Consider the following 21,730-nt stretch of genomic DNA (forward strand, 5'->3'; position numbering starts at 1 on the left):
CACTACCTACTAAATGCACCATTGCTAAGTTTCGTATGGGGATTTGATTAATTTTGCTTTTCATGTGACATTATTTCTTGTACATATTTTTATAGGCATTTCTGTTATTGATAATTAATTAATATTTAATTTCCCTGACATTATGCATTCTTTCATTTAGATTTCCAGTTTGCCCAGGTAAAACTCTCATATACCACCTTGTACTACAGTCGTAACACAATCTGAGTATATCGTCATTGTTTATTGGGCTTTATTAATGGATGTTTATGCTATAGCCTTCTAGTAGATGTTTAAAAGTTTTTAATGTACAAGATTATTTTCTTATATAATTCAAAGAGATAAGAGCGGTCCAGTTTTAAGGGGAAATGTAAACTTAATCACTCCTCTCCATGTCTTCCACAGAAAATAGTTGATGTTATACACATTTTGGAACGTGTCACTAACTTGCCTGTTTCAACAACAGCAGATGATCAGGCACTGACTCCAAACTGCTTATAAAATTAAAATTTCCAAGCTGACATTGAGTCAAAGTTGGTTTATATATGGAAAGAATATAGTATATAAGAATTGTAACACTGCAGAAGTTATAATAGAGGAGATACTAGGGAATCTGTTATCTGCTTATCCATCACGGGTGACTTGTAGGGTGAAAGCGTGCTACATGGCACATAGAGCACAAACTATGCAGTACTTGCAGCATGAAGGAATGAACCGATATCTAAAGAAACAAATACAGAAAAGAAGTGTGTATTTATTAAGTGTCTTTATTAAGTGAATAAATCTTGCCTATAAGAAGTGTAACGAACCTTCTCTGTAGAGAGGTGCATCACCATAGAAAGTACAGCTTGAATTTAATAGGAAGGTTTTGCTATTGACATTGGGATAAGGCTTGGTAAATACTCACTTCAGCAGAGTTATGCTCAGTTACTCTCTTTGAGGACCTGCCCCTCTTATTTTAATAAAAAAGCAGCAGACAAAGTCTGATCATGCAGAGCCTGCTCCATACAAAACCCAGAGTCAAAATGAATCCTTCATGCTCAGTGTAAAACTGAATTGAGCAACCGTGTCATGTAACCAGATCTTCTGCAGCACGCTCTGAAAGGCAATGTTATGGGAAGAGCATCTCAGAAGATTGTGAAAAGGCAGCAAAAGAAGCAATTACAGCATTCATTTTTCCCTTTTATTGTCTGAGTCATGCCAGAAATGTTGTTAGTGAGTAACATTTAATTAAACTGTTATCAACTTAACTTTGGAGTATTTCATAATCTCACCCTTGGCATTGTCTTTTTATTAGGAAAAGGCTTAAGTGACTATGAAATATAATGAAAAGCCATGGGGAGGGCTTGCACACAACGAAGCTGCTAAGCCATTGGAGACCTATGAGGGAAACTTTAATTTTTCAATGGTAGAGTAGAGCTTTGAAGGTTATCAGGACCTTTTATCTTCCAGTCAGCTTTCTCTGAACTTGAAGCCCCGTCTATGCAAAGTACACCCCAGCAAATATTCACTGAGCTTGAGGTGGAGAGACTAATTTATTGCCGCTTTTCCTCAAATGATTTAGATCTTTAGAATTGTTTATTTGTTTTATGTAGTGTGTAGGAGCCAGAGTTGAGAGTCCAGGACATTAAGCAGAATACAGCTGTGTTCAATGGCCCAGAAAGTTTATTTTGCAAATTGTTAGGTGCTATCTAGATAATGTGTTTTCGATGCTGCAGACATACAGATGTGTATTTTTCACCTCAAACTAAAATAAAAGATCAGGACTGATCCAGTAATAGCAGGGGTGCAATATTTTCCCCTTAGGTTTGTTATTTTTGCATAGGAATCTGTTCATCTGATCAACTAGGAACAAGAACAGTACCTGTAGTCCACTTTCATATTTTATTTCCTATCATTTATTCTTTTTATTCAGTGTGGAAGAGTCTAAGCCATAACTGGGAACAATGTTTTTTATGAAAATACTCAGTGGCTTTGACACATGTACTCAGTCAGGCTAGTTTTATTTAGTCTTGTAAACAGTAAGGTGAATACTTTGCTTTTTGAAGAAAGAAATAAACCCAAGAGCATCTGAGAGGATTTAATTATTTGAAGAGAAATTGATACATAATTTTAAAAAAGCCTATTTGTGCAATTTGGAGTTTCTGCTGCTGAAGAGACCTCCTTTGGTTTGAATCTCACCACTCATAACAACACACTACCAATAATCACTCTGGGAGCTCCATCTCGGTGTTTGCTAAAAATGCCCATGCCACATGCTTAAATACAGCTATAAGTGAATCGGTATTTGTCTGTCTCCAGACTCATTTACTGGTGAATAATATGTCATGCAAAATCTGTTACTGCCGTTCTACATCCACACTGCTGTGCCTGCCCATCAGCAGCAGTTAACAAAGCAGCACAACATAAATTAGCCACCTAATTTAAACCAAAATGCAGCTGAAGCATTCATTAGGGTCCTTGGTAAATCTCATCTTAACTATTTAAGCTAAATACTTTCACCACTCCTCTTGTTTTTAAATATTTAAAAGTACTAATTCTGAAGCCTTGACTGAAGCTTGTGATCTTAAATTTTCTGGGGAGGAGAGGTAGGCTTTTTGCTTTACAATTTTTTACCGCAAATACAGTGTCCCAGCTTCGGACGATAACTTATATAAATATTAGTTCTTGCTTTTTAACTCTTGCCACTCTTCCTTCCACAGAGCTTCAGATACTGTTGTGATCTTTATCAAGAACATTGTTGTGGGGATTAATATAGATCCTACTAGCCCAGGAGTGCTGAAAAGCACCATAGACCAGAATGTGCATGTTTTTTACTTATTATTTAGCTTGAGTCATCTCCCTGTGTGAGAGGTACTAACATCTGCCATTCAGTTTGAAGAGTTAACCCTGGCTGTGACTGGTGTTTACTGACTGTCCAAGTTGCTCGTAACAGTAACGACAGTTGAGCAAACATTTCCTGGAACGTAATTACCTTTTTTTGTGTGTTTTCTATTTTTAATCTCAAATCCTTGCTTCCTCTGTTGTATCGCCACCCTTACAAAGGGTTAGGTCTTAGAAAAAATTCAGTGATTTGTGTTTAAAATATCTGAACTGGTTTGATTGGATGCCACTGACCATGCTGCCAGAGTGGTGATTTAACTGAACTTAAATGAATAATGTCTTAAGTACTACTTAACTGAAATCCTCAGTATAAAGCAGTGCACCCTAAATGATGAACTGAAATGTGTCTGCTCACCGAGTCCCTCCTAATTGTATTCATATGGAGTAGGAGCTTAATGATGGGAATCGCTGTTAGGACACGTGCCCTGGGGCCAAAGGGAACTAGAGACATTTATCCCTGGGATGCTGTACAGAGGAATTCCTCACATGCCATTAAAATATTCACCTGCATTGGGAGTAAACCAAGTCTTGCAGTTGGCAGGTACGGAAACTTATTCCAGGAGAAGACATTGAGACAGACTGTGAATTTTACTTCTGTGTCAAAGATGACAGTAAATGGGGGAGAATTACTTATGTAACAGGATGGATTCTTTCTAACTCATTTCTTTGTTAGCCACAGGGGTTTATATGGGCATTCCTTACTTTTCAGTATCCCAGAACCTTACGTCTGGGAATGTGGATTCCTCTTCAAAATAATGGGGTTTTTGTGGTTCATTCGGTTGCTTCGTAGCTTCCTGGAAAGGATCCTGCAGGATCTCTGTGCTTTGTTTTTTGGTAACAGTGTGTTTACCATGTTTTGTCACATACAATATGAAACATACATCTTATAGGAACTTAAATGAAAACAAATTAAAATTTATTTCAAATACTCGCAGTTCTAGAAAATTGTGCAGGCAAGCAGTAGATATTCACAGGGAAAACAAAATGGGATTAATACAACTGAAGCTAATTCACTTCTTCCTTTAGTCAAATATTTAGAGACAATTTTAGTTAATCAACCTGCTCTTCAGAAAATATTGAAAAGGTCATACAAATTAATACTCAATTTTGAAAAAGCATTTGCATTTAAAAAAAAAAAAAAGTAAGAAGACGCATATCTTACCAGAAGGAGTGCAATAACTGTTAAGTTAAAAATAATTAAGATATGAGATAACAAGTATCTCTAAATATATGTAAAGTACAATTTTCAGTAAAATACATGAATTCAGTTTTTACTCTGTCTCTTCAATTAGTATATAGGTTGATGTTGGGAGCTCATTTTTTTTCAATTAACAGAAAGAAAAGCTATTCAATACAATGCAAGTAGTAATGCATGGTAAACCAAGTAAATTGATTATCTGTATCTCCCAAATAGCTTCACTTGCTCATTAGTGGTAATTACTGCTCATTAGTGAAAAAAGTTGTAATCGATGTGTTAATGTCACAGAAATAGCCTAATGTCCCTAGTGTAGCATTTGTCTAAAGTTCTTCTTCCTTGGTAGTTCACTAAATAGCTCTGTATTTTATTACTTGATAAAGCTTGCTACAATTTAAGCTAAAAATTGTTTTCTTCATAACATCTCTTATGTCACATGGCCATAAATTTCTGAAATGTTTCTTCCGATGCTGTGTTTTTCTCTGGACAGGAATTTTTTTTGGAACAAGATTCCAAAAGATTATTCAGTGGTCCAGTGTGCAGTGCTTAGGCATTATTTTTTATATATGTGTGTGTATATATATATATGTATATAAAAAATTATGTAATGGTGCTATTTATAGTTTCCCATAGACTTGAAACGTTTCAGTAGAGAAAGTTTAATGAGGTACAATTTGGCTGAAGAGGTAAAATTTATTAGGATTGGATTTATTCAAATATGTTTTTTCCTTTTCCTTTGTTGCAGCTTCTATGAGCTGCTGACTAGCAGAGCTATTGCTGACATTAGGCTATTTGATTAACATTAAAAGGCTTTTGCCTCATTTCATATCTGAATATTTTTGAATATGTAAAAAGCCTTGTATTTCATGCTGTTTTGCAAAAAAAAAAACTGCGTTCATTTGGTTGCATTGCTGAATATCTCTATAATCTCTAGTTTTATGGTATGAAGAGAGTCGTTTGTGCCATTTGTGGGAGGAGCAGGTGGTATTGTTTCTCATCTTTAAAGAGATTTTATGAGATTACAGAGTTCTTCAGCCACCAGAGTTTTTCACTGGAATCATGCTATAAACTGGTTGCTTTAGTGCCAAAATTTTGATACTGAAGACAAATATATAGTAAATAAAAGTTACTGATGATAGTAAATAAAGCAAATCCTAAACTCGAAAAAGAGAAGCTTATGGGCCATGTTGAATTCATAACTCTTGCACGGTTCTTGTATCCTGAGACTTCTTTTATATCAAAACAATCCAGCTCTGATGCAAACCAAGCAAAAATATTTAATTGAATTCTTAAATAGGAAGCTAAATAGATAATTATTTCTGGAAGCTTCAGAAATGACATCTTATATTAGAAGTTATTGCAGTTGTTTTAAAAAAAAATTATAAAAGATATTAGATTATTACACAAAAATCAGTGATTTGGATTAAAGAGAAATATACATGCATTCAACTATGAGAATTTTTTTTTAATGTTTCCCTTAAGAGCAGCATCTTTCTGGTCTAATAGGTAGAATTCTTGTTGTTCTGCCAGAAATAGAAAAATTATATATATATATAATTAATTCATTACCATTAGTTGAACTGTTCGAAAATATTAGCATCATATTTTTCTGTACAAATAAAAAACAGATAAGGTTATGAGAAATCCAGATGTTTGGTAACTTTAACAACAGGAAAAGATCTTGTACAGAAAGGTTGAAATAACTTTGTAAATTACTTGAATATAAAGCACTGCATTATTCCTGAGAGACTTGCTTTACTACTTGGAGAGCAGTAGTAAATATTAAAGCAACATGTCTTTTGATTTGTAAACTAGGTACATAGGACATTTTACTGTAAGGGGACTTAGAAAGCATTAAAAAGTCAGTTTATATCCTCCTGGTTACCTACAAAATGTAACTTTATTGATGCTTTTCCTTCAAGGGTATTTATAATTTAGGAGAGAAGCAAGTGTAATGTTTACCAAATAGAGTAAGATATATTAGGGTGCCATGTTGTACAAATGTATGCCTTTAAAATATATATGTATGTAAGATAGTTAGAAACTTCATGTTTTGGAGTTTATTTAGAAAACAAAAGAGCTGTTTTTTCTGAAGAGAAATTTCTGGCATTGTTCTTCATTTTCTTTCTGCAAAACCCAAGAGGCTTTCCAGGTAGCACTGGAATGGCAGGAAGCATAGCAGATGGGAAGTAAAGATTTATACAATCAGTAAAATATATTTTGTTATTCCTTAGTATAGAGTGGTAAAGTGAGAAATGTCTGCTTTTACAAGATGTTAAAGGATTTCTGTTTAGGCAGATTTGTCTTCCAGCATATTGTTGTAAGAAAATGTTACATAAATTCACTGTTGATCTCACTGCTGTTTGAGTTCCTCATACTATAAGTGTGAGCAATATAATGGTGTAATTATAGCATATGAAAATATGAGGCTACAAGAAATATCTTTTACTTCTTTTTGGTTTGTCAAATGACAACCTGTAAAGCAGCGCTACAGGTTTTCACCTTAAATACAGAGTATATTCATATATTCTGCAGACTTTAAGAGCTAGTTATCGAACGATAGTACTATGCCAAAAGTGTGGGAAAAACTGTGCTAGGTATAACTAGGAAACTTTGCTTGTTATGGAAATATGATATATTTTCTTTGTTTCACTGAAGCATATGTGATTTACATGTGTGATTTGTTTCAGAGAGAGATACATGATTTTCATGTTAGAAAGAGCAGGAAAGAAAAGCCAACACACGCTTCAACTAACATGATTTTTAAATTGTCAGAGTTCTTCAGTCTGTCTTCACTCAACTAAGAGAATGAAAAATTACTTCTAGAAGAAAATATTTTATGAGAAGAGTTCACTGAACATGCAGAAGAAGACTTGGAGTGAAACACTTTGTTCTACTGAAAAAAATCAGTGGCTTTTTGGACTGTTGACTTTTCTCAGGAAATATCCTACTTGTTTTGACCGTACTAGGTGCGAGCTTTCATTGTGGGTACTTGCTTCAGTCACATAAACTTGGTGAAATTACTAGTCATGGAGTCATACTGCTATATGAGATTTAGTGCAGAGGAACAAGAGCACTTGAGAAAGACCGACAGATAGAGGAGGCCTCTCTGGGTGTGTGTATAAAAATATATATAAACCTAATAATACTTACTGGGAAAACCCTGGTGTTTAGATCACTATTCTGTAGCTCCAACCTTCCTTAAAGATAAGCTAATGTACATCCATATTGTATATGTCATGGACATGTTGTTCAACCTCTCTTCATCGATAGCAACACAATTACTAAATTTACAAACATGCAATCATTTTATCCCCGCACTAGCTAATTTCCTAAATTAGAGGAATGCTTACATGCATCTCTTAATTGGTTATTTCAAAACTTTTGTTCTTAGACTCTGGAAGTCTAATGTAAAAAAAAAAAAAAAACCACCACCAAGAAAAAAGTAAAAAGCAAAACCAAATGCCTCCGGACAGGAATTTAAATCTTGAGATCATCTTTTCTTTATCTCAGATGTTTCTGCTCCATTATTCATAGGAGAGGGCTTAATGTCACTTTTACCTAGCCAGCCACAAATTTGTTCTGCCAATTTTAACCTATTTCATAGTAAAGATAAATTAGCAAGATCTGAGTTTTCTTTAACTGTTGAGGATGCTTTGGGGTAAATCTTAGCATGTGTACGTAATTGCAACACATAGACTACAAGAACTTAAACAAGATCGTTAAGGTAGCAATAGCAGAACTTACAGACTTTCAAAACATCCTGATTTTCAGCTGATTTGGGAGCATGATTTCACTGTTCTGTTTCCTTTCCCAGACACTCTGGAACAGTTTCCTCATAGTGAGCCAACACTAAACTAGAAAAAGTAGAAGGATGGGCTTTGATCCAGAGTAAATTTTGACCTTACATCTGAAGACTGTTTCATATATCTTTGCGATATGGGATGGTAGTTATAAAGTTTTGGAAATTAGTTTTGCAGAGAAATTCTTTCAAAAGCATCTGCAGTGTTCCTTTTCTACGTCTGGGTTGTGCTTCTTCTCTGACGAATAGTGAAATGATGACAGCCTTCATTGCAGTTTGTTTAGTTTTTATCTAAAAAAATAAGAATAAAACTTAAGGACTCTTCTGAAATAAAACCCAGTTTTTCTCCACCATTTAAAACGTTGTTTTTTCTGTGAGAAGGACTTCAGTGAGAAGAATCACCAAATAGCTTCTCACTGTCCAGTTTGTGGACTTGAAGGAAAGATGACAGTTTCATACAATTATACTACTAAAAATAATTACCGTAGTTTTTTTCAATGACTTGTCCTTCATTACCATAAGTAGATCTTTGTTATCATAGGTAGTTTTAGCAAGATAAATCAATTCTTTTACTAGCAATATGCAATAAGTAATTTAAAAAACCTATTTCAAGTAGGTGAGAAATTTCCTACTGACTTAGTATGCTATTTCATCAGTACTTGCAGGGAGTATTTGACAAAATTTTTAGATTCTTTTTACAAATTTAAAATAATATGTAAACAGCTCTTACATAATACGTTTCTTTATAAAAATAGAAATATTTTTATTATTTTGAGTACAGTTTTACATTTTCCAGGGTCTGAAAGTGTTTCACTTCCAGAATTATTTTTGCAGAAAATCAACTTTTTCATTAAACTTTATAGGAGAAGATCTTTACTGAAAACTCTTCCCCCCCCCCCCCCCCCTTTTTTTTTTCTTTCCCTCAAAAAATTACATGGAGAGTCCTGGATAATGAATAGGGTGATTTGTATTTATGTAGTTGAACTGGATATAACTGAGAGTGATTGCACAGACTGAATTTTGTCAATGAGGTTTAAAATCAATAAGCTTCAAAGACTGGATTATTTCTATAGTGTTCACAGACTAAATTATACTAGTCTTTATAAAAAAATCTGATAAATCTGATTGTCAGCTACAAATGTACTGCAAGTACAAGAGTTACGCCTAAATTATTTCCCATTGACTGGCTTATGTTTGTGAGTTCACGGAAGCAAAAATATACACTTGGATACAGTTACTTACTGAAATTCAACATCTCATAAATGACCTCAATGACTCAATGATTTTTAAGGCATCCACAACATTTGATGGAGATGTCAGTTATGATTCTCTCTATAAATTCAAGTAACATAGGTCAGAAATCATCACAGTGTTATGGTACTCTGCAGGACATAGTTTGGCTCATAAAGTTATGGAAATTTAGGCTGATTTTAGAATACCTAGTATATAATACTGGTCTTGTCAAAAGGATAAAAAAAAAAAGAAACAAAAACTTTTGGTGAAGAAATGGCTCAGTATGTAATTTCATTATGAGATGGCTAACAGTAAAGCAAGGAGTAGGAAACAGGTGAGCATAAATATGCAACATGTTCAGGGAGCATCCTGACCAGCATTTCTAAATCCTTTCAAAATGTCTTGTCAGAGGATTCACAAGCCTTTGCCTGGGAAAATATCTGCTTTCTTCAAATATGCCAGTTCCTTCTGTGAAAATACTCTTAATGAGCCAGAATCTGGCATTACCTAATGAAGACATGATCAATGAAGGCTTTGCGTAGGTGGGACACATAGCTGGTAGTTGATTCTCTTATCTGTATTTTCTAAGGTCTGATTCTGCATTATTGGAATGTTTGATGTTCCAGGTCCCAGTTAAGAATACCTGGAAATGGATTTTTGGTTCAATAAGAACCATTTGAGACAAAATATAAGAGGAAAGCTCACATCTGAACGACAGATCTTGTTGCAGCTGATGTGTAGTATTGGCAGGTCATGCACATTCTGGATTTACACCAATATGGCTCTTAAGTTTTCAGTGAAATTTTCTTGCATGTTGCAAAGTAGACCGGAATCAGCCCCACTTTTCCTAGTGATTCTTGCTCTACTCTCCACAAGAGTCCCAGCAGGTGGATTTGCCAGATTAATCCATCCAAAACACTGCTTAATGTTTCCAACTCAAAAATGAATTTAGAAAAGGTGGAAATACCCAGAAAGATTTAATAAAATCTGCAAGTAAGAAGAGCTGGGGGTTGAGGAATGTTGGCCTGGCAAGTTCTTGAATCTAGTTCCCAGCTATTAACGTAGTATCTATCAACAGATATAAATATATGTTTGTTATATATATAACATATATAAACAAAACTGTTTTAGAGGAAAATACATCTAAACTGAAATTTGGTGCCTCCTTTATTGTTAGCAACTAAGGAAGCTGTAAGTCCTTATCTTTTTAATGACAATTTATTTCATTCACTTATTTTTGTTCATAACTACCATTTTTGCATACCACCTCTGTGTTCTCTGACAATATTGTGAAAATTGAAATTGATGATGGCAATATCTTGGCAACTCGATGAATTGTATGTTTTCTGAGTGTTTCTTAGAGTAAGTATAAGATGTATACCGTTAAGATGATGAGTAAAGAAAGGTCATCTGAAGGAATCTCCTTTCCAGTCCTGCTCAGAGAAGCAAAACAGATAGAGTTGTCAAAGAGGATGTATGAAGAGCAACGTGGAAAGGCAATGTGTTTTCCTTGGCTTTAGCAACACCTGACAGCAAAGGAAAAATTCAAAGACAGTTAAGATTTGCAGAGATTTTACCTAACTGCTGCCTTGGTAATATTGCAAACTGGATTTTTCCTGAATTAATAACAGAATTAATCATAACTATTTAAAGCTGCTATGAAATACGAAAGCTTCTAATTTTAAACAATAAGTAACTTCAGATGTAAGGGAGAGAACAATGACTCAGAGCTACAGGCAGCAGGTCAGCCAGCAAGGAGGCCTTTTTGTGTGGAATTTCAGTTGCAATCATAAAGGTGTCTCCGTGAACTCTCACACTTCTTCCATGGCACGGGGATCGCAAGCAGCACTGTCTTCTACAGTCTATTCTTTTGTGTTCTGTCAGCTTTTGCTGTCATGCCATGGCAATGCAGCAGCTGTTGTCTCCTGCCCCTCCATCAGCCCGCCCTGGGTCACTCAGTGCTATCTGAGCTCTTCAAAATATGTCTCACCCAGGCAGAAAAGAAAACTGGGTCACAGGCAGGCCCAAGTAGGCCAAGTTATTGCATGCTATTCAGCTGCCTTTGTTTGGGTGGTTCTGTTCAGCCTCTCCAACTCTGCTTATTCTTTGCATTAAGCCATACGCAGAGCTGTGATGTTTCAGCAATGTTTGTTCAAGGCTCAGCACCCATTTGGCCCTATAGTCATAAGCTGTCCCATCATGATTGCCATGGAAAATAGTGGGAATATTTTTAAATGACATGAAGCTGAGGGGTACAGAAAGGGTTGTCATATAAAGCATGAGTCAGAAAACACTTTGTTGTGACTGCTTGGAAAAGTGAGCTTTATGCTAAACTGTTGTGATGAATCAGAGGTAGTGCTTACTTCTGGCATAGTATTTCTATTTGCAATTTTTAGATAAAAATCATGACCAGAGATGTTACAAAGCACAACAAAAGCTGCCCTGTGCTGCCAGCATCACTGTTGTGTATGACAGCTCCTGGCTTGTAACACCCACCCAGGCACTCTGTGTAGAAATGTTTATTACTGGTACCACCAGACAGGCTTGAATATGTTTGGCATTGATGTAGTATGTCCTTCAGCTTGCCACACAGTGACTGTTTAAAGCTGCTCCGTTTCATGTAGTCATAAAATAATTCAGGTTTGGAGGGACCTCAGGAACTCCCTAGTCAATTGGCTGGGTGCCAGAAACCTCCACAGATGGACACTGCACAGACTCACTGGTCGGCTGGGTCCACCACCCAGTTGTCCTCATGGGAAGAATTTTTTCCTCATATTCAGTGGGAAACTGTCTTGTTTCAAATACTGTCTACCTGCCATGCATTGCTGGCTCCGTCTTCTCAATAACCTTCTCAGGGTCAGAGGTAATTTGATTTTTAATTTAGTTTTTTTTTTAAGTCACTTTCAACTCATTGCATGCATCGTTCTGAAAATACTTTTGCTATTGCCGAGTTTAATTTCTTATTCTTCTGTAGCTTATAAGAAGTTACATCGCACTGTATGGTTTTGGATAACCATGCATCTTTTTGAAGTGGCACATTTATGGATTTTTTTCCTGACACTTTGTGTACTTTACTCTTGAAAAAAAAATCAGCATATGTAAGGAATTTTGAAATTTAAAAATCTATGTACATGCTTAATGTGTTTGCATCCCTTTGAGCAATGATTTACACGTGCTTAAAACCCAACTAAATATATTAATATAGAGAGATTGGACTATATATTGCTTTTATATACATCTATTGGAAGAGGAGTTACAAGAATAAGTAAAACTGTAGTCTCAACTACTTTAAAAACTTTCTTCAAACTAGAAACACAATTAGGATGTATTATTGGTGTCATGCAATATGTCAGTTGATAAAGATTTTAATCCCCTTCTTCAATCCTTCTGAAGCAAAGGAACGTGATAAGGCTTGCACTGCAGCAGTCCCAGCAGTTACATACACATACAAGTTGGCACTTGAACAACTTGGTTTTGGCAGCTTGCTGCCTACCTGCAGCCATTGCCAAATACATGAAGCAGATCCTCAACGTGGGTGAGCCCAGGGAGTGTTCTGCTAGACGTTTTGTGGGCTGAGGGATTAATTGTGTCTTAACACTGCTACTCACATTGAGTAGACTTTAAGCATCTGCCATTGCTCAGTATGAACGACTGGATGCATTATCCCTCATGTTGGCAAAAAGCCTCTGGAGGATTAAAGGAAGAGCATAGCTGTTTACAGTCACCACATTTACATTTCTTTCTCTGCCAACATAGTCTGTTTTTCTCTCTGATCATTTATCCAGCCTAGACTTGAGCGTTGTAGTCATTATGGTGAGCAAACATGCACTTGCTATGATGGGGACCTGACTGATGGGAATATTTTATGACAAGATGAAGGGTATGCTGGTGCACCTATAGAGGTGAGGGACAGCATGCACCAGGCCAGACTCTGTCTCCAATTCCCACTGGCTCATGGAGCAGCTAGGGAAAATCAGCAGAACAAGTGATGGGTGCACAAGTATACTGTTCCTTAATCCTCCATGTATCTGGGAACTTTGAATGGGGATGGCTTCAAGGGGGACACAGATAGACACAACACTCCGGGAAGAAGGATACTTCTCTGACTTCTGTGGCAGTCTCTCTACTTGTCGTCAAACCATCCCTGGTCACTGGCTTGTGGGGAGAAGCCAGGTCAAAGAGTTGCGGCCTGGAACAAAAAGAAGGCAATGCATAAATGCGTAGTCCTGTGCCTGCAGAGTCTTATTCAGAAACTGTTGTACTGCAGTAGCAACAGAGTGTCCCTTGTCACATCTTTCGGCAGCTGACTAAGCCCTTGCCCTTATCTTCCGTGCCCTCACCCTCTGGAGCCTTCCCAGGTAGAACACCATGTTTCTGTTTCAGTGTATGAAGAAGAAAAGCAAAAAATATTTCAAGTTATTAACAACCATTTTCCATGGTTCTCCTGTCACTACTTACACCATATTTTTGTAAAAAAATCTATAAAAGCACCCTGGTTAAAACAGTAGCAGTCAAAACAGAGATGGCACTGAATTATAATATTGCTTGACTTGCTGTAAGCTCCTGACAATGTAGCCATCAACAGTAACTGTCAAATATACTTTGGCACCTTTGATGTTAGCTCAAGATTTGAGTGGAATGTTCAATACTAGCAAGTGAGCAAGATATAGAATATATAACCTCACCTGTGGGAGAAATTCCAGGGACAGGGCTTTGTTGATAATAGCAATGCAAGCTCTGAGATTAAATAAAATATCAGCTGGGAAATTAAGGTATTATTATATTAGATGTTAGCCATGCTTAGGTTCTGAGGAATAACAACCCTCACTAGCTAAGGAATTACTAAGGCAGAATTAAAGAATGCTATTGCTTTATAAAGCCATAGTATTTTTATGTAATAAACCTCTCAGAAACTCTATGGAGTTACATGTAAAATAGTTTAAAGTGCAATGATTATATATCTGATCCAATGCCTACTGCACTTAATGGTCTTTGGATTAGTCCCTATATATATGTATATATCTTAAGAAACCATGAATGTTACTTAATTTTTAAAAATCACTGTATATTTGTAATAGTTTCCAAGCTTTTGTGATTCATGATTTGAAGATTTTTTTCTGTACAATGCAGAAAATGTTGCAAATTTCTTTGTGTAATGGAAGACCTGTAGGTAACATTCTGACTTAGTAATGTACTACAGTTATGTAGTAGCTGGAACTGTGCAGGCTATCTGCTGGGTTGGTGTTTGGCTGTGAAACATTATCAGCAAAATATCAGAAAAATTATCAGCATCTTGCATGCCCTCCTTGCCAGCTGACTTAGTATGATCCTGTCACCAGGAGTGGTCTGATGCTGAAAGATGTCATTTAAGGGGTTGAATTTGCATCTCCTGGACCTGCAGTCGAAGCTGGAGGTACTTGGACCTGTGACTGTCAGTAAGCAGAAGGGACATAAAGAGTAAGACTTGGTAGTAGATCATGAAGTTTTAGCTATTAGCTAAGAGGTTTTAGTAACTAAAACACAAGCGGCTTAGCTGTTAGCTGAAGTACTGAGGTACTAAGAAGCGTCACAATGGTACTATGAAGAGGTTTTGCACCACCTGGACTTGCAGAGTACTGCAAAGGTTTAAAAACCTCCAGCTGTCCCCCTGGAATTTTCTTTCAGTGTATTTTTGCAGTTGGCTGCTTTGGTACCACTCCATTGCTACTCATTTTCTGCTGGCTGCAGGAGTCAGTGCTGCTGTGCTGCCCGTGCTGCCCCGTCTTCGGTGAGCTCCCAGTGCTGCCTGTTGCCCCACCCGTTGTGCCAGGAAAAGCACTCACACAGCCTTGCGCTGAGGTTCTCCCTTGTGCAGTGTGAATACACACAAAGAAAGAGCATACAAAGAGGGTACATCAGACTCTAAAGTTTCTTTCACAATCAAAGAATGAGGGGGCACTTGTTCTGACTCATCGTGCTGCTAAGATTTTGGGTATTCCTATTCACTGGTGTCTACTTCCTCTTGCTATTCTCAGTCGTCTTCTCAATTGCAGGGATATCACAGCACATAGGGCCCTGTGCAACCCTTACTGCCCAGGAAAAACTGCAGTCAGTCTTTAGCTTTGTACCTCAAAGCTGCAAGTTTTCATGTGAGATTAGGGCAAGAGTTCATCTCATTTAGGTGTAGCTGGTTTGCCCAAAATTTCACACCATACTACCATGATACTGTTTCTTCAGCGACCTAATGCATTTTTAGTAGAAATGCCCTCAACAGAGGTCTAATATAAAGTAGAAATGAAATGTTTCAGGTATTTTAGTGGGTTCTTTTTCTCTCTACGACATATCAAATTTCTCTCCTTCGGGACTGCTGTTCCTTAGGCGGCTGCTCCTTAGCCACTCATGCCTTTTACATATCAGCAAAAATGCAGGCAGCAATCAGGCAGGGAGATTACTGTCAGAGGATCACAGCTTTACCCTTTTTATCATAAGTTTTTTTTCCGTGTGCTCATTGTCAAAAATATTGCCATAGATTTTTAGCTGTCAGCCTCTATTAATCAGAGGTTTTCCCCCTCTATCTAGGTTTTTTCTCCGTACATCCATACTGGGAGTTAAGTTTGGGGAGAGAGGAAAAATGGCCTTCATATTTGTCTTAGCAAACTCAAGTTAAAACATTTATATTCAGGTTGTATCGAAAATGAATACGATAAAAACAAGGTTCATATGTAATTTTTATTCTTACTAGTATATAATAATAATGTAGTTCAGGTTAGCTTACTAGGTATATTTTTGCAGTAATAGAAGGTCTTAGAGAAACTTACAATTGCTATAATAAATTCTAAAACTGAATCTTTCAAAAAGGAAAATTAGCACATGCACACAGAGGCTGATGAGACTTAGGTAATGAATTTTGTTGATAGATGGCTGACCTTATCCATCTTAGAAACGGAATGAAAATAGATAAAGTTTGTAATAGAATTGGATTGCCTTACTCACAAATTACCAACACACAAAAACTCCTAACCAGACTTTTTCTTAAAAAGAAAAAGCTACGTCTCATCCCTTAGCTGCCTATGGAGCTATTTGAAGCCTAAGATTTAATAAATATGTTGCCTTGAATGTACTTAGCTAAGGCTTTGAAAGTTTGTTAGATTTGAGTTCTGGTTATAGCTGACACACATTCCCAAGTTCCCTGCAGATGAAAGGAAATTATTGTTTCTTAGGAAACCAAAACTAAAATTAATTTAGCTTCAGTATTGTGTTATTGCTGTTTAAAAGTACTTAGCAAATTTTCACTTCATAACAAGTAGCACTTACTAAGAGTATTAGCACCATCACTCCTGTTGTAACCATAGACAGCACTAGACATTTTTGTGTAAGATTAACCTCTCTTTTTTCCTTTTTGCAGATAACTCTTCACTGTTCAGCCATTTTATTTTGTGGGGTTTTTTAAGGATGGGTTTGATGGAAATAATTTTTCAGGAGGTTTTGGTTCATTAATTTTTGAATGAGATTTCACTTTTCACTCACTAATCTAAAAGAGCTGGTTGAGAGCTCAGGGTTAGAGCACGTAACTTTGCATCCCTTTTCCTGATGAGTCTAACATTATACTTAATTTATTGCTTAATTTTTAATATTTCATGCAAAACTAGTGCTAATGCAGCAGCAATATTGTAGAATCAAGTACTCAAATTTGGTCAAACAGGTTGAACACTCATCCCTTCCTTTTCTGCCTTCTGTGTACACAGAAAATGATCTCACTAATGTTGTATACCAATAGTCAAACAATGTATAAAATCATGCAATTCTAATATATAATGGGCTACATCTATTTCACTTTCATTCAGATCCTTCCGCTGTGGACGATCCACAAGTGGAAGAAAATGTATTTTGTTAATCTTTGTTACAATCGGAATCATTGAACGGTTCTTCCGAAGAGAGAATCACTATCAAAACTATGAAATGCTTTATGAACTTTTGCCAGCAGAAGTCAGCTTGCTCTGATTCCAGTTTGAAATGTGAGTCTGTGCAATTAACCTTGACTCTGCCCTTTCTGTAAACGATAGCAGATACAAACTTCCACTCCTAATTTGTGAACCTATGTGTTTTGAAGCCCTTTTATAAGGGAAATTCTACCCAGACAGACAAAAGTTGAAGGAAGAAAACTCAGTGTCTGATAAAGGCAGCTGAGAATTAGAATAAAACATGGTATTTTATGTGAAGTAATGCATATGCTCTTAAAGAAGTTGGAACAGAATTATCTGGGCAGCTTTATCTAATTCATGTGTTTGCATAGACTTCATTCCTTTAGAGATTAATATGTTTATATTAAATTTTATCATGTTAATCCCTGAAATGGAAGGAGCAATATTATCCTCATGGTTACAGAAAGAACAAGGGTCTTGACTTACCCAAGGTCAAAGAAGAAATTTGTGAACTGTGGCTCGTAGCGTTTTCAACTGTTAAATCATTCCGCCTTAGCACAAGCTACAGCATATGGCAGTGAATCTGTACAGTAGGTTTTTGCAAGTGAAAGAACAGAGAAAACTCTTGGGAGAGTTGGAATTGTGATGCTGAGGCAATCACAGATTTTGTGGAACATGCAAGCTTTTTTTATTCTCTTCATGAATTAAATTTAGAATGCCTTGTATAGTTCAGCACTTGTCACACATAAATCTAAGTATATTGAGAAATACGCCTTAACTACTTTCTTGCCTCTTAACTTATGGGAAATCTAGACATTGTGTATGGGGTTTCCGTGTAGTCTTCCTCTGTTGTTGTACATTGGACTTTGAGGGTGCAGGACACCAGTAAGAGTGTCCATGGCATTGAGAAACAACCACATACGTTACTAACCGTATTAGTGAGAAAAAATAATTTAGTTAATTAAACCAGATTATGCTAGGCTTTATTAGCACCTAAATCCACTATATCATTACCATCCATAATCACTGGATCCTCATACATGAACATATTGATCCTCATAATGAACATATCATTATACTATTGAGGTTCACCTCACTAGTGAGGTTCTGGCTTTACAGGACATTCCAATACAACACGGCGTGCTAAGAGGTGTGTCAGAAGATGCATGGGCAGGGAATGAAGGGAAATGAAAATTCAAGTGTGTGGCAGTGAGGTTACAGCAGATGTGACAGTGCCCACTTTGCTGCACCTGCATGGCTTAGTTTTTGCATGGAGACAAAAAGAAAGCCTGTCTTCATGCTCTGTTGTCATTTGTTGAGGAAAAGCTGTTTTTAAATTCTATCCATTAGGCCGCGCTTCCTTTGTTAACTCATAAATGGCAGGGATTGAGAAAAAGGTGAAAAAGAACATCTCTAAATTTTCTTGTGAAAAATAAGCGATAAGATTATTTTCATAAAGTTTTCATTCGCTTTTATCAATGGGAGAAAGCACATGGAAAGCAATTGTTTGTCGTACATACCAGTGACAAGATACTGGGCGTTCCATATTTATTCTATAGCATATTGTTTCTTGCAGCAGTGCAGACTCAGTCCATTTAGGGGAGGAGAGTGAGGAAGGTAAGGGAATGCTGAATGCTGTTAAGGTTTGTGGTGCTTTATGGTCTGGGTGTAAAAACTTCAGCAGACAAATTAATCTGCAAATTTATTTGTATTTTTTTCTTTATAGAGCAAAGCTTAAGTAATGCATTTGTATAGTAAATGTCATAATTTCTCAGTTGGCTCAGTTTGAATATTCAATAATTATTCTCTGTGATGCTTGTGACCATATTGAAATTTTATTCAAGAGCCACTGAAGTAAGTGCAACAAGGGGTAAAGCTACTATGTATGTTTTCTTATTATTTTGCTTAGGCCACATGTACAATGCTGTTCTTCATATTTGAAATACCTTTCAAAGATATTTCAATGAATTCAGAAAATATACAATACAACTAGAGGATCCAGTGATTATGGATGGTAATGATATAGTGGATTTAGGTGCTAACAAAGCCTAGCATAATCTGTTTTAATTAACTAAATTATTTTTTCTCACTAATACGGTTAGTAACGTATGTGGTTGTTTCTCAAGGACCTTGTTACCAGTGTTATTCCTTTTATAATAAAGTCACAAAGAAGAGGCAAGTTTCAGCTTATTTACACAACAAAACTACCATGTCCTTCAGAAGTAACAATCATGAGAAAAATGTGTCTACCGTACACTTTTTAATCTTCTAAAAACTTACGTGTATGCTTCAGTGGGTCTTTCCACATGCATAAAGCAGACAGATGACAGCCTTTAAGAGTAAATTTTAAAAAGCAAGAGAATTAAAAAAACCCCAAAACCCGGAATATGGCGCACTTTTTTTTTTTTTTTTGATGATCAAATGTGAATGTGATGTGAGTGCTGGAAGAAACTTTGCTTCCATGGGTCACCAGTGGTCATTTTGTGTTTCATAATGGCTTAAAGTGTGTCAGATAAGCTTAGAAAAAGGAACATTTAGGCACAAGAAGTTTACATTCAGTGAGGTGACGTGACAGTGGTGAAGGGAGAGACACAATTTTGTACCAGGAATGAAAATAATAAAGAACCAAATGGTATAAACAAAGATAGGCTAGACATGCAACAGCGCCCACAGTGAATGGGGACTTGTCTATGGGAACCCAACCTTTCAACGGGCTTCTTGTCCTGTGTGAGTTTGTCTTATCTTTCTGTTCTGGGAAGATCTTTCCGTAATTTTTATTAAACAAAATAGTCTGCATCTAAGCAGTTTATTATATTATTTTTCATGACTGTGATCTGTGGTTGTATTTCTGTTGGTATAGGTTGCAGATTCTGTATAATTTGAATGCTTGGTGGAATTTGTGTTCAGTAGTCTTAACTACTCAGCTGGATTATCCAGGAGCATCCGTGGCAGTTCATAGTTTGGTTTTTAGCTGAAATACTTTCTTGGCTGCTCATTAAATGAGGAATCCTTTCCCTAAAGTATTTCTTTCAATAGAATGTAATTAAGGTGATTTACTTCACAAGGAATATATGAATATACGTGAATAAACAGAGATTTATCATAATTTCAGTCACACTTTAGATTACCTTGGGAAGTTTGTTTCAGTATGTTTCTGCATGAGTTGATGCACATCTTCAACTAAGGAGAAGGAATTTTCTTTTCTACGCATTGAATTTTTACAGCTTTCTGTTCTATGAAAGCAAAAGTGCTTTGCAGTACTTAGGTATAGCATTCTGCCTTTTTTAAAGGCCCTATTCAGTACACCTTGGCTGGAGAGGATCTCAGTTGTGCTATACGTGTTTAGAGCAATACTAAGGCTGAATCAAGGCAACAATGAGGAGACTATCAAAGTTTGCAGATACAGACATTGCATTTCTGTCAGTAAGAAGGTGGGTTTTTTTAAAAAGCCAATATGGAAGATTAGCCAATGTAAAAATGCTTAACTGATGATATTTTAAGATGTTGAAGACAAAAAATGATGGAGTCCAACACATAAATAAAGATTTAAATGATACAAAAAATTGAAAAAAGGTGTCTAAGAAATGGAGTAAAGTTAATCAATAAGTAATTCTTTAAATATGCACTGTACAAAACAAAAAGGAAAGAAAGTATTGATCAGCATATGTTGAAAGATTAGTGACAGGGATTACTCTGACTACACAAAAGACTTAATTAATTTTCACATAGTTGTTTGTCTCTGAAGTGCTTTTATCTTGGTAAGACATATTCTAAAGCATCTTTAACAAGACAGTGATAGCTATTCAGGACTGACAAAAGACTGTAGCCGCATTAAACTCACTATTTCTCAAAAGATAACAAAAATAAAAGTATTTAATGAGGATTTCAGTTGAAAGAAAAGCAAAATTAAGCCTGTTTGCACACATTACTGAAATTTGGGGTTTAATTATTTTTTATTTATTATTAATTTTTTCTTAATTATGTTTAATGCTTAAGTGAAATTACAGTTCCTAAGTATGTATATTTTAGTTGTGGTCTTAGGCAGTAGGTGCTGAAATTCATATTCAGGTAGAATAGGTTAACAACTGCTGAACTGAAATTTCTTTAACTATTTGCAGTGTGATCTACCTCAACATAAGAATTCAAAATCTGTAAGATTAGTCCTTTGTGTACTAAAAACTAAGTGGAAATGGAAGGTGGATAATTATGTTCACACAGGCTGGTAAAAACAAAACAAAAAAAGAAATTAAAACCCTAAACATGTAGTTCATTGCCAAGGAGGATTTACTGTCTAGATCCAAATTTTATACATGCCAATGAGGAACGGGCCTAAAGGTCTACTGGAATCAGTTATTTCTGCAGTTGCATGAATTACAACCTTTCCAGATATATTTTAGACATGTAAAAATTGTAAGTTACTATATTTGCTTCTTTGTATTTTTAAGACATTATTTTAAAAGTACAACCTTTAGAATTTCAAATGAGGGGAAAAAAGTAAACAGGAGCTGGGGACATTTTGCATCTTAGAAATGGGTTCTGAATCACTGGTGTTCTTCGAATGAGAAGTAAAGTAGTAATTAAGAAATCAAGGTTTAGTACTTGTAATTTTATATGAAATAGCTTATGAAAAGGGGCTGGGACTTTCACAAGAGACAAATGACTGTACTTAAGATGCCACATGTTTGGTAACACTGATATTCATTCTTGGGAAATTAATCA

Source organism: Phaethon lepturus, unplaced genomic scaffold (genome assembly GCF_000687285.1).
Source record: "Phaethon lepturus isolate BGI_N335 unplaced genomic scaffold, ASM68728v1 scaffold27371, whole genome shotgun sequence".
Lineage (NCBI taxonomy): Eukaryota > Metazoa > Chordata > Aves > Phaethontiformes > Phaethontidae > Phaethon > Phaethon lepturus.